Source organism: Bubalus bubalis, chromosome 19, assembly GCF_019923935.1.
Source record: "Bubalus bubalis isolate 160015118507 breed Murrah chromosome 19, NDDB_SH_1, whole genome shotgun sequence".
Classification (NCBI taxonomy): domain Eukaryota; kingdom Metazoa; phylum Chordata; class Mammalia; order Artiodactyla; family Bovidae; genus Bubalus; species Bubalus bubalis.
Window position 1 is genome coordinate 45,032,347 of NC_059175.1, and position 11,197 is coordinate 45,043,543.

The window sequence follows — 11,197 nt, forward strand, 5'->3', positions numbered from 1 at the left end:
CATGTCGGACCTTTAGCATGGACTGCAGCCTACCAAGCTCCTCTGTCCATGGGATTTTCCAGGCAAGAGTACTGGAGTGGGGTGCCATTGCCTTGACAGCATATTAAAAAGCAGAGGCATCACTCCGTTAACAAAGGTCCACCTAGTTAAAGCTATGTTTTGTTTTGTTTTGTTTTGTTTTCCAGTAGCCATGTGCAGATGCGAGAGTTAGACCATAAATAAGGTTAAGTACCAAATAACTGATGCTTTTGAACTGTGGTACTGGAGAAGACTCTTGAGAATCCCTTGGACTGCAGGGACATCAAACCAATCAATCCTAAAGGAAATCAACCCTGAATATTCATTGGAAGGACTGATGCTGAAACTGAAGCTCAGATAATTTGGTCACCTGGTGGGAAAAGCCAGCTCATTAGAAAAGATCCTGATGCTGGGAAAGATTGAAGGCAAATGAAGAAGTGAGTGACAGAGGATGAGATAGTTGGATGGCATCACTGGACATAAGTTTGAGCAAATTCTGGGATATAGTGAAGGATAGGAAGGTATGGTGTACTGCAATTTATGGTGTTGCCAGGAGACAGATATGACTTAGTGCCTGAACGACAACAACAAGAGGGAAAGCACAAATCATTAATAAATGGCAGGTTGTAGAAAATGCTGGGTATCTTTTCATGTGTTTGTTAGCCATCTGAATGTCTTCTTTGGAGAAATATCTATTTAGTTCTTTGGCCCATTTTTTGATTGGGTCATTTATTTTTCTGGAATTGAGCTGTAGGAGTTGCTTGTATATTTTTGAGATTAGTTGTTTGTCAGTTGCTTCATTTGCTATTATTTTCTCCCATTCTGAAGGCTGTCTTTTCACCTTGCTTATAGTTTCTTTTGTTGTGCAGAAGCTTTTAAGTTTAATTAGGTCCCATTTGTTTATTTTTGCTTTTATTTCCAATATTCTGGGAGGTGGGTCATAGAGGATCCTGCTGTGATGTATGTGGGAGAGTGTTTTCCCTATGTTCTCCTCTAGGAGTTTTATAGTTTCTGGTCTTACGTTGAGATCTTTAATCCATTTTGAGTTTATTTTTGTGTATGGTGTTAGAAAGTGTTCTAGTTTCATTCTTTTACAAGTGGTTGACCAGTTTTCCCAGCAACACTTGTTAAAGAGATTGTCTTTAATCCATTGTACATTCTTGCCTCCTTTGTCAAAGATAAGGTGTCCTTATGTGTGTGGACTTATCTCTGGGCTTTCTATTTTGTTCCATTGATCTATATTTCTGTTTTTGTGGAAAGATGCTCAACATCACTCATTATCAGAGAAATGCAAATCAAAACCACTATGAGGTACCATTTCACGCCAGTCAGAATGGCTGTGATCCAAAAGTCCACAAGCAATAAATGCTGGAGAGGGTGTGGAGAAAAGGGAACCCTCTTACACTGTTGGTGGGAATGCAAACTAGTACAGCCACTATGGAGAACAGTGTGGAGATTCCTTAAAAAACTGGAAATAGAACTGCCTTATGATCCAGCAATCCCACTGCTGGGCACACACACTGAGGAAACCAGAATTGAAAGAGACACATGTACCCCAATGTTCATCACAGCACTGTTTATAATAGCCAGGATATGGAAGCAACCTAGATGTCCATCAGCAGATGAATGGATAAGAAAGCTGTGGTACATATACACAATGGAGTATTACTCAGCCATTAAAAAGAATATATTTGAATCAGTTCTAATGAGGTGGATGAATCTGGAGCCTATTATACAGAGTGAAGTAAGCCAGAAAGAAAAACACCAATACAGTATACTAACGGATATATATGGAATTTAGAAAGATGATAACAATAACCCTGTACATGAGACAGCAAAAGAGACACTGATGTATAGAACAGTCTTTTGGACTCTGTGGGAGAGGGAGAGGTTGGGATGATTTGGGAGAATGGCATTGAAACATGTATAATATCATGTATGAAACGAGTTGCCAGTCCAGGTTCGATGCACGATACTGGATGCTTGGGGCTGGTGCACTGGGACAACCCAGAGGGATGGTATGGGGAGGGAGGAGGGAGGAGGGTTCAGATGGGGAACACATGTATACCTGTGGTGGATTCATTTTGATATATGGCAAAACCAATACAATATTGTAAAGTTAAAAAATAAAACAAAAAAAAGAGAAAAAAAATAAATCAGAAAGTGGCTGAGAACAACTAGAAAAAGATGAGGAATCATAAATCTCTGGAGAATGTTGTGTGAAAAAGACTAGGTAGACTCAAGTTAGAATGAGGAATGTTCTCAGTTGAATTATATTAACTGCAAGCTTTTCTCTTACAGAATAGTATATTATATGTATCCTTAACTTTTCTCAAATAAATGTAAAACACCAAAAAAAAAAAAAAAAAGAAAATGCTGGGTAAACATTGCTTACACACTGATATGTATATTCCCTAGTTATTTTCATTTATGCCAACAGTACCTCTATCCCTTTACCTTCTTCTTGAAGATCCCATAAATAAAGGAAGTGAGTGACAGTGACATGAATGTTGTGTATAGTCTTTTAACATTGTAAACCTGTCACATTTCAGCTCATTGCTTATACTTTTGTCAGGAGACATTCAGCTTTAGGAATCCAATATGTTGTTTTCTTCTTTTGTGTGCTGTTTCTCAAGGGCCCCCTGTTCCTTATCAGTTCCTGGAAAACAGGAATGAGCAGAGCTGCATGCAGTTCTCAGGACTGAGGTCATGAGACAGAGCAAAGGAGTGGATTCCCTTCAGTGACCTTTTACTTTAATATAATCTATTCAGTCATGTCCCTATTACTCAGGATATGGGTTGTCTTCTGGCCCTGTGACGATTGTTATTCACCTAGTTTTGTTTTTGTTCAACTTTATTTTTGCTGCCTAAAGCTTCCTTGTACGGAGATATATAAAGCACACACTGCTACAAATAAAGTACCCTGTTTCACTCAAGACTTGGGTCCCCTGATTCCTTCTTTTCATCAACTCCAGTCCCCAGGTCCCAGTTATAAAGACTGTGACATACCTATTGTCAATGCACATTAATTCTGGTCTAATCATATTGGAAAAATTTTATTATTATCCTTCAGATTTTTTGGTGATTTTAATCACCAATAATTAATCAATATTCGAAACATAAATGGGCATACACAGAAAAGGGTAATAGCAATGGTTAAATTTCCCCCAAATGATCCTGGAGGGCTGATTTTCCCTTATTGCCATAACTACTTTAACGTGGCTGACACAATTTTCTATTTCCATGAATATGCCAATACTCATAAGCTTACTCAAAAGATAAAGACTAAATATTAAGATGAACAGTTACTAATGTATATCATACTCTTAGTGTAGAAGAGACCTACTCAATAGCTCAGTGGTAAAGAATTCACCTCCAATGAAGGAGACATAGAGACATAGTTTCAATCCTTGGGTCAGGAAGGTCCCCCAGAGAAGGAAATGGCACTCCACTCCATTATTCTTGCCTGGGAAATCACATGATCAGAAAAGTCTGACAGGATACAGTTCATGGGGTCATGAAAGAGTCAGACACTACTTAGCAGCTAAACAACAAAATATTAGGATGGATGCTCACTAAATTCTATCTCTTCTCTGTGTAGAAGAGACCTACTAGTAATTCTGACCAGCAACATCTCTCTTAAAAATGCTTATCCTACACATGAGATTGTTCCATTTTTCTACCATATTATTCAGTTTCCTGGCTGCAACAGATGTAAAAGGAAGAGAAGTTGCTCCTAACTGGGCTAATCAGGTGTTGGCTCTTCGAAATTTAGAAATGGGATCCAGACAAAATCATCAACATATGGCTGAAACTGTGGAAGGTATAGGAGGAGCCTATTTTATCACAGATCAGAGGCATCCTGACAACATTTTAAATCCTTATTCAGAGTCTCTATTTAAAACAGATCATTGTCCTCAGTGTTGGAACTGGACACAAATTCCCTACCATGAGTTAGTTTCTGTTGCTTACAATCAAGTATCTTAACTACTTTAGTAGGCCAGGCCAGCAATCTTTCTTCTTCTGATTATGAGTGCCGATGTTTTAGTCAGCAATTTGAACATTCTAATGAATCCTTGCCATAAGGTAGAATCTACATATTCACAGAAGGCCTAACATTTGCTTTATAAGCCAGAACACTCACTGGGGAGGTCTGTGTTTTCTCTATACTCAGGCTGTTGTGCAATTGCAATATTAATATAGAAGTAATGTTTCTGTTTCTGCAACCCAAAAAATCTCCTTATATATGAAAGACAAGATGGTATGTTTTCTTGGTATTAAAACAGTACAGAAAAAGTAGTTTTCTCAATAGTAAATTCAATAAACATTGTTTAAATATGTAATTGAATAAAAGAGTGAATAAAAGAAGCTATGGAATAAAAAAAATTGGAGTAGTCAATAGGGCTTTTAATATACATCTTTTCTGCCCAATTCTGAACACATTTGAGAGAAAAGCAAAACTGTTTTCAGGCCAAAATATCATGTTTACGAATGATAGAGGCTATGGATTTGGGCTTTTGTTCAGTTCAGTTCAGTCGCTCAGTCGTGTCTAACTCTTTGTGACACCATCAATCACAGCATGCCAGGCTTCCCTGTCCATCACCAACTCCCGGAGTTCACTCAGACTCATGTCCATCGAGTCAGTGATGCCATCCAAGTCACCTCATCCTCTGTTGTCCCCTTCTCCTCCTGCCCCCAATCCCTCCAAGCATCAGAGTCTTTTCCAATGTCAAGTAGGCTTACTTAGGCAAACTCGGTGGCTCAGACAGTTAAGAATCTGCCTGCAATGTGGCAGAACTGGTTTCCATCCCTGGGTTGGAGAGATCTCCTGAAGGATAGCATGCAACCCAGTCCAGTATTCTTGCCTGAAAAATCCCCATGGATCAGGGAGCCTGGCAGGCTATAGTCCATGGGGTCACAAAGAGTCAGACATGACTGAGCAACTAAAGGCATACATAGCCACTCATTCCCAAGACAACATAGAAACAGATAAGATAAATTCTGTCTTAGTGTAACACAGGAATGTTTTTGCTGGCCATGAGCAGACCTGATTTCTAGAGGATGAGAGTCCAGGTGAACTGAGTAAGCACATTTTCATTTTCAAATATATGATTCAGGTAATTGAGTCCATCTCTCTAAGATTTGAATGAACAAGTTGTCTGAGTAAGTAAAACAAAGAAGAGGCAGAAGAAACATACTGATAAATTTCTCTATAGTAAGAATGAAATATCAGGAAGGGGGTAAGAGGTAGTTCTCCTTTTTTGTGCACACTCAAAAGGACTCTTTGAATAAGGCAAACAAGACATGTGGTCTCTCATTTGGGTACTCTTGAAAGACATAGAACTTCTGTGAGTTTGCAGAACATGTTGTAGACTGTCAGTTGCTCATGGCAATTCCTAATTTCTGAATTAATGAGAGAGAGGGCTCTTCAGGATGTGTCCATTAATGTTTATCTCTAGCCACATTGCTTTAAGCAACATAGAATTTAAATGAATTCAATCAACCCTTCCACAGATTTGTACGATATCCCAGATTCTCCAGATTGATGGATGGAGAGATAAATGTAGCATTACAAAGTTCAACTGACAGCTATAATGCTTTAAGTATTTATATAAGCTAAAGGCCTAGGTCTATCTGCCCTTTCTCATCATTGCCAACATTAAATGATGTTATCTTTCAGTCAACCCATTCAATCACAAATGTACACTGTGTTTAACTGTTATGGCATACAGTGTTTTAGACTTTAGAAAATATACTGAAAAAAGATAAAATCCCTACTATTAGATCTTATATTTTAATGAAAGAGAAAGAAACTTGACAAAATAAATATATAAAATTGTTAGCAGTTACTGGTAAATAGAAAAATAAATGGCAAGGAAAATAATGCAAGATGTCATTGTAAATATTTTTGGAAAACTAGACTATGCAGGTATACAGGGAAAGGATTTTCCAGGAAGGTAAATAACCAGTAAAAAAGGTGCTTTGTGAGTGTTTCCTAATTGGCTAACAGTGTTTCTCAACCTGTTTTTTATTGTAAAAGTGTGAAGTGAAGTCGCTCAGTCATGTCCGACTCTTTGAGACCCCATGGACTGCAGCCTACAACGCGCTTCCATCCATGAGATTTTCCAGGCAAGAGTACTGGATTGGGTTGCCATTTCCTTCTCCAGAGGATCTTCCAGACTCAGGGATCAAGCCCAGTTCTCCCACATTGTAAGCAGATGCTTTAGCATCTGAACCACCACCAATCCAGTTTTAGTTCCCTGCTAAAAAAAACTTTTATATTTTTATTTATTTATTTTGGTTTGTGCTGGGTCTTCACTGCTGTGTGCAGGTCTTTCTAGTTGCAGCAAATGGGGGCTACTCTCTAGTTGCAGTGCTCAGGCTTTTCACTGGGGTCACTTCTCTTGTTGCAGAACATTGACTGTAGACATGTGGACTCAGTAATTGCAGCACATAGGCTCAATAGTTGCTGCTTATGGATTAGTTGCTGTGGCATGTGGAATTTTCCCAGACCAGAGATGGGGACCCATGTCCCCCACATTGACAGGCAAGTTCTTAACCACTGGACAAACAGGGAAGTCCTAAAAAGGCTTTTTTAGACAAATATTTTCACTAATAATTTTAGCAAAATTTTCATTCCACATATGTACTATAAATCTGTTAATGTACTGTTTTCATACATATGATTTATTTTTAAAAGACCATAAGTTTTTTTCACAATACCCTAACACTGAGAACTTATTTCTCTCTTGGGAAAGTTATCCCTTTTGAGAATGCATCTATAGTCTGGGAATGTGAACTAAGAGAGTAACATATATTAATGAGCCAAAAGGGTAAAGACTGAAAAAAATGTCATTTATTTAGAAATGAGAAGGCCATTAATAACTTTAAAAAGACCAGTTCATATAAAATGGAAAGTGTAGAAGGCAAAATATAGTTTTGGAAAAGAATTAGGATGATGAAGTAGAAACAACAAATATAAGCTGTTCTTTCTAGAAACTTTCTATGGAAGGGAGGAGACATGTGCCATAAGATTTAGAGAGGATCAAAGCCAAAGGGAATGATGCTTGTTATTTATTTGTTTATTATCTTTGAAATGGTGGAAACTGGATGTGGATTAGATGCTATGAGGTGGCCAATAGAAATGAGACAAATGAAGAAACATGAAACACATAGGATAATGAATAGAGCAAGTTCCCAGAGGATACTGAAAGTGATGGGATTTTGAACAAATATCAATAAATTCATCTTGAAGAAGAAAGAAGCATTTATTTCTTTGTAGACTCAATTTGGACAGAAAAAACAACCTATCACTTCAATTGTGAACATAAAAGCACAAGTTATTCAAGATACTCTATTGCCTTCTATATGTCAGATAAATTGTTTAGAAAACTGAACAGAACTCAGAAATGATAGTGGTTATCAGTTCAGTTCAGTCGATCAGTTTTGTCCGAATCTTTGCAACCCCATGAATTGCAACACGCCAGGCCTCCCTGTCCATCACCAACTCACGGAGTTCACTCATACACCCATCGAGGCAGTGATGCCATCCAGCCATCTCATCTTCTGGCTTCCCCTTCTCTTTCTGCCCCCAATCTCTCCCAGCATCAGAGTTCTAGAAAAGGCAGAGGAACCAGAGATCAAATTGCCAACATCTGCTGGATCATCAAAAAAGCAAAAGAGTTAAAAAAAAACATCTATTTATGCTTTATTGACTATGCCAAAGCCTTGACTGTGTGGATCACAATAAATTGTGGAACATTCTGAAAGAGATGGGAATACCAGACCAGCCTCTGATAGTACCTCTTGAGAAACCTATATGCAGGTCAGGAAGCAACAGTTAGAACTGGACATGGAACAACAGACCAGTTCCAAATAGGAAAAGGAGTACATCAAGGCTGTATATTGTCACCCTGCTTATTTAACTTCTATATAGAGTACATCATGAGAAACGCTGGGCTGGAAGAAGCACAAACTGGAATCAAGATCGCCAGGAGAAATATCAATCACCTCAGATATGCAGATGATACCACCCTTCTGGCAGAAAGTGAAGAGGCACTAAAAAGCCTCTTGATGAAAGTGAAAGAGGAGAGTGAAAAAGTTGGCTTAAAGCTCAACATTCAGAAACTAAGATCATGGCATCTGGTCCCATTGCTTCATGGGAAATAGATGGGGAAACAGTGGAAACAGTGACAGACTATTTTGGGGGGCTCCAAAATTACTGCAAATGGTGATTGCAGCCATGAAATTAGAAGACACTTACTCCTTGGAAGGAAAGTTATGACCAACCTAGATAGCATATTGAAAAGCAGAGATATTACTTTGCCAACAAAGGTCCGTCTAGTCAAGGCTATGGTTTTTCCAGTGGTCATGTATGGATGTGAGAGTTGGACTGTGAAGAAAGATGAACGCCAAAGAATTGATGTTTTTGAACTGTGGTGTTGGAGAAGACTCTTGAGAATTCCTTGGACTGCAAGGACATCCAACTAGTCCATTCTAAAGGAGATCAGTCCTGGGTGTTCTTTCGAAGGAATGATGCTAAAGCTGAAACTCCAGTGGTTATCAGGAAACTATTATTAAAATTATTTTTGTCTCGATTCCTTAGTAATTATTTGACTTGGAACAATTGTATAATATAGTTATTATAATAACTTATGTTAAAAAGATGGAGAAGGCAATGGCACCCCACTCCAGTGCTCTTGCCTGGAAAATCCCTTGGACGGAGGAGCCTGATAGGCTGCAGTCCATGGGGTCTTTAAGAGTTGCACATGACTGAGCGACTTCACTTTCACTTTTCACTTTCATGCATTGGAGAAGGAAATGGCAACCCACTCCAGTACTCTTGCCTGGAGAATCCCAGGGACAGGGGAGCCTGGTGGGCTGCCATCTATGGGGTTGCACAGAGTCAGACATGACTGAAGTGACTTAGCAGCAGCAGCATGTTAAAAAGAATACTTGGTTGAGGTGAGAAATTTTAAAAATATATATATGTATATATACATGCATATAATGTATATATATAAGAATTAAAATATGAGAATGGTTTATAAAGCAAAAAAAAAAACTTACAAATAATTTATCTTACAGAATAAACGTGTTCCTTTTTAACTAAGGAAGATGAGTTTCAGTAATGAATCAAAACCTAAAATTTCAGTAGAATGAATACCTAAGTATGTACCTGACACAGGAAATAGTCCATGTCAGCCCTCAGAGCAATGATGTATTAATTATGCTCCATCAACACTGAGGAAGTAGTTAGGTAGCAGTAGAAGGATGAATATAAACACATCAGCTTGAAACACTGGGTTCTGTAAACAAGCATTCTCAAGACACCTGGGTCTTTATTAGCTGTCAAATCTTATCTAATGTAAATTTTTGCAATGAGTCTAATATCAGATTCTGATATACAGATACTTCTGAATTACAGTTGTTGATAAATGCATGACATTTACATATCTATTAGACAAAAGAGAGATATTAAATGTGACCTAATTTAATCTATGTAGGAATAAAAGGAAAAAAAGAAGTGATGCATATTAAAATATTTTCACATTATTGATAATGACTAATAAATTGGTATTTGAAAAGTATCTTCCTTTTGGGTTCAGTTTGCATCAATTTGTTTTAAAATACTCTTTAGTCTCAAATTAGTTAAGCCAGGGTATTAAATACACCACTATAATGATCTCAAAATAATTTCCAAATCCACAAAAATATATTTGGAAATTGTCACTATCAGCAGGTTAGACTGGCTAAGCCCTTTTCTTATTACTAGTTCTGTTATGAGGACATTTACCAAAACAGCTAGATAGAAAGTCAGGTATTACTCAAATTTTATTTAATAATAGAAACCAGACACTGATTTTCTCAATCTATATACATTGAATGAATTTTCAAAGGCATGATATTTTGGTAATAATGACAGTAAATATAAGAAACATGAAAAGTAAATATACATAGGATATCACACAAGATTTAAAGAAATCTTTTGGAATTACTTCAATGACACACATTTCCGAATATGTATCCTTAACACTGGGGAATCATTTATATCCTTATGTGTATAAGTATTGTGTATTTAGCTATAGAGTCATTAATTGATTCATGTCATCTTTTTAAGCAACTTACATAGTTTTCAAAGGATTTTGCAGGTTAAAGTGACTTAATTCCCAGAATGACCTCTTCATATAATTATATTTCAACTTTGATACCAACTTCCTTCTTTAGTAAACCAGTGCTCACATTACCAGTGTAATCAACAAATGTTTAGTTCTTCTTCATCATAATGTAAATATTAACATGTTTTCTTTCCTTTATTATTAATTTCTCCTCCTACAAAATTGCTGTTGAAGTCTTGCTGTAGAGGCTCCTTCCATCTGTCTTAGCTTTTCCTTGTACCTGCATATCAGTTGAAGTTTGCTAACCTATACTGCTGCAGTTCTTGATTTAGTGCTTCATTTCCCTGTACACTGTGTCCTTAGACCCCTACTGCAGTGGCTGGCCTCCGTCTGAGGAAAAAATAAATAAATAAAAGCTATTTGTTTTCTGTGTTCTCTGCTGTGGTCATTTCTTTCTGTGGAACTTGGTATATTTTAAGTAGCCAAACTAATGCCAACAGGCTACTTAGAAGGCGAAAGGATCATTTTTCAGGGAAATGCTAGTGCTAGTGAAATTTGCTCAGTTGTATCCAACTCTTTGTGACCCCACGTGGCCCCATGTGACCCGACAAAGGCTACCCACTCTTTGTGACCCCATGTGGCAGCACACAAGTCTCCTCTGTTTATGGAATTCTCCAGGCAAGAATACTGGAGTGGGTAGCCATTTTCTTCTCCAGGGGAACTTCCCAACCCAGGGATTGAACCTGGATCTTCTGCTTTACAGGCAGATGCTTTACCATCTGAGCCACCAGGGAAGCCCAGGGAAGACCTCTGCCCAACACAACCAGATAGCACCTTTGCTAGGCTTTCTCCACACATTTACTTCAATGGTCCCATCAAAACAAAATTCTGCCTTCACAGCAGTTTTACACTTAGTTTTACACTGTAGTTCAGCTAATGAAAATAACCCAGTACTCCTATATGTATGCCTGTATAAGTTTTTCCCACTTTTAGTTCCTTGAGTGTTATTAACAACATTTAGTTACACTGAACATGAGTTTTGCTTTTTCAGGTTGAATTCT

The 11,197-nt window shown here is 37.7% G+C and overlaps 1 non-coding gene across 1 annotated transcript; it reads right to left on the minus strand.

Annotated features, from left to right (window-relative positions):
- Nucleotides 1-10,858: 10,858 nt before the first annotated feature.
- Nucleotides 10,859-10,930, minus strand: TRNAY-GUA. The gene has a single exon. It is a non-coding gene; the product is annotated as a tRNA-Tyr (tRNA).
- Between the last annotated feature and the right edge of the window lie 267 nt (nucleotides 10,931-11,197).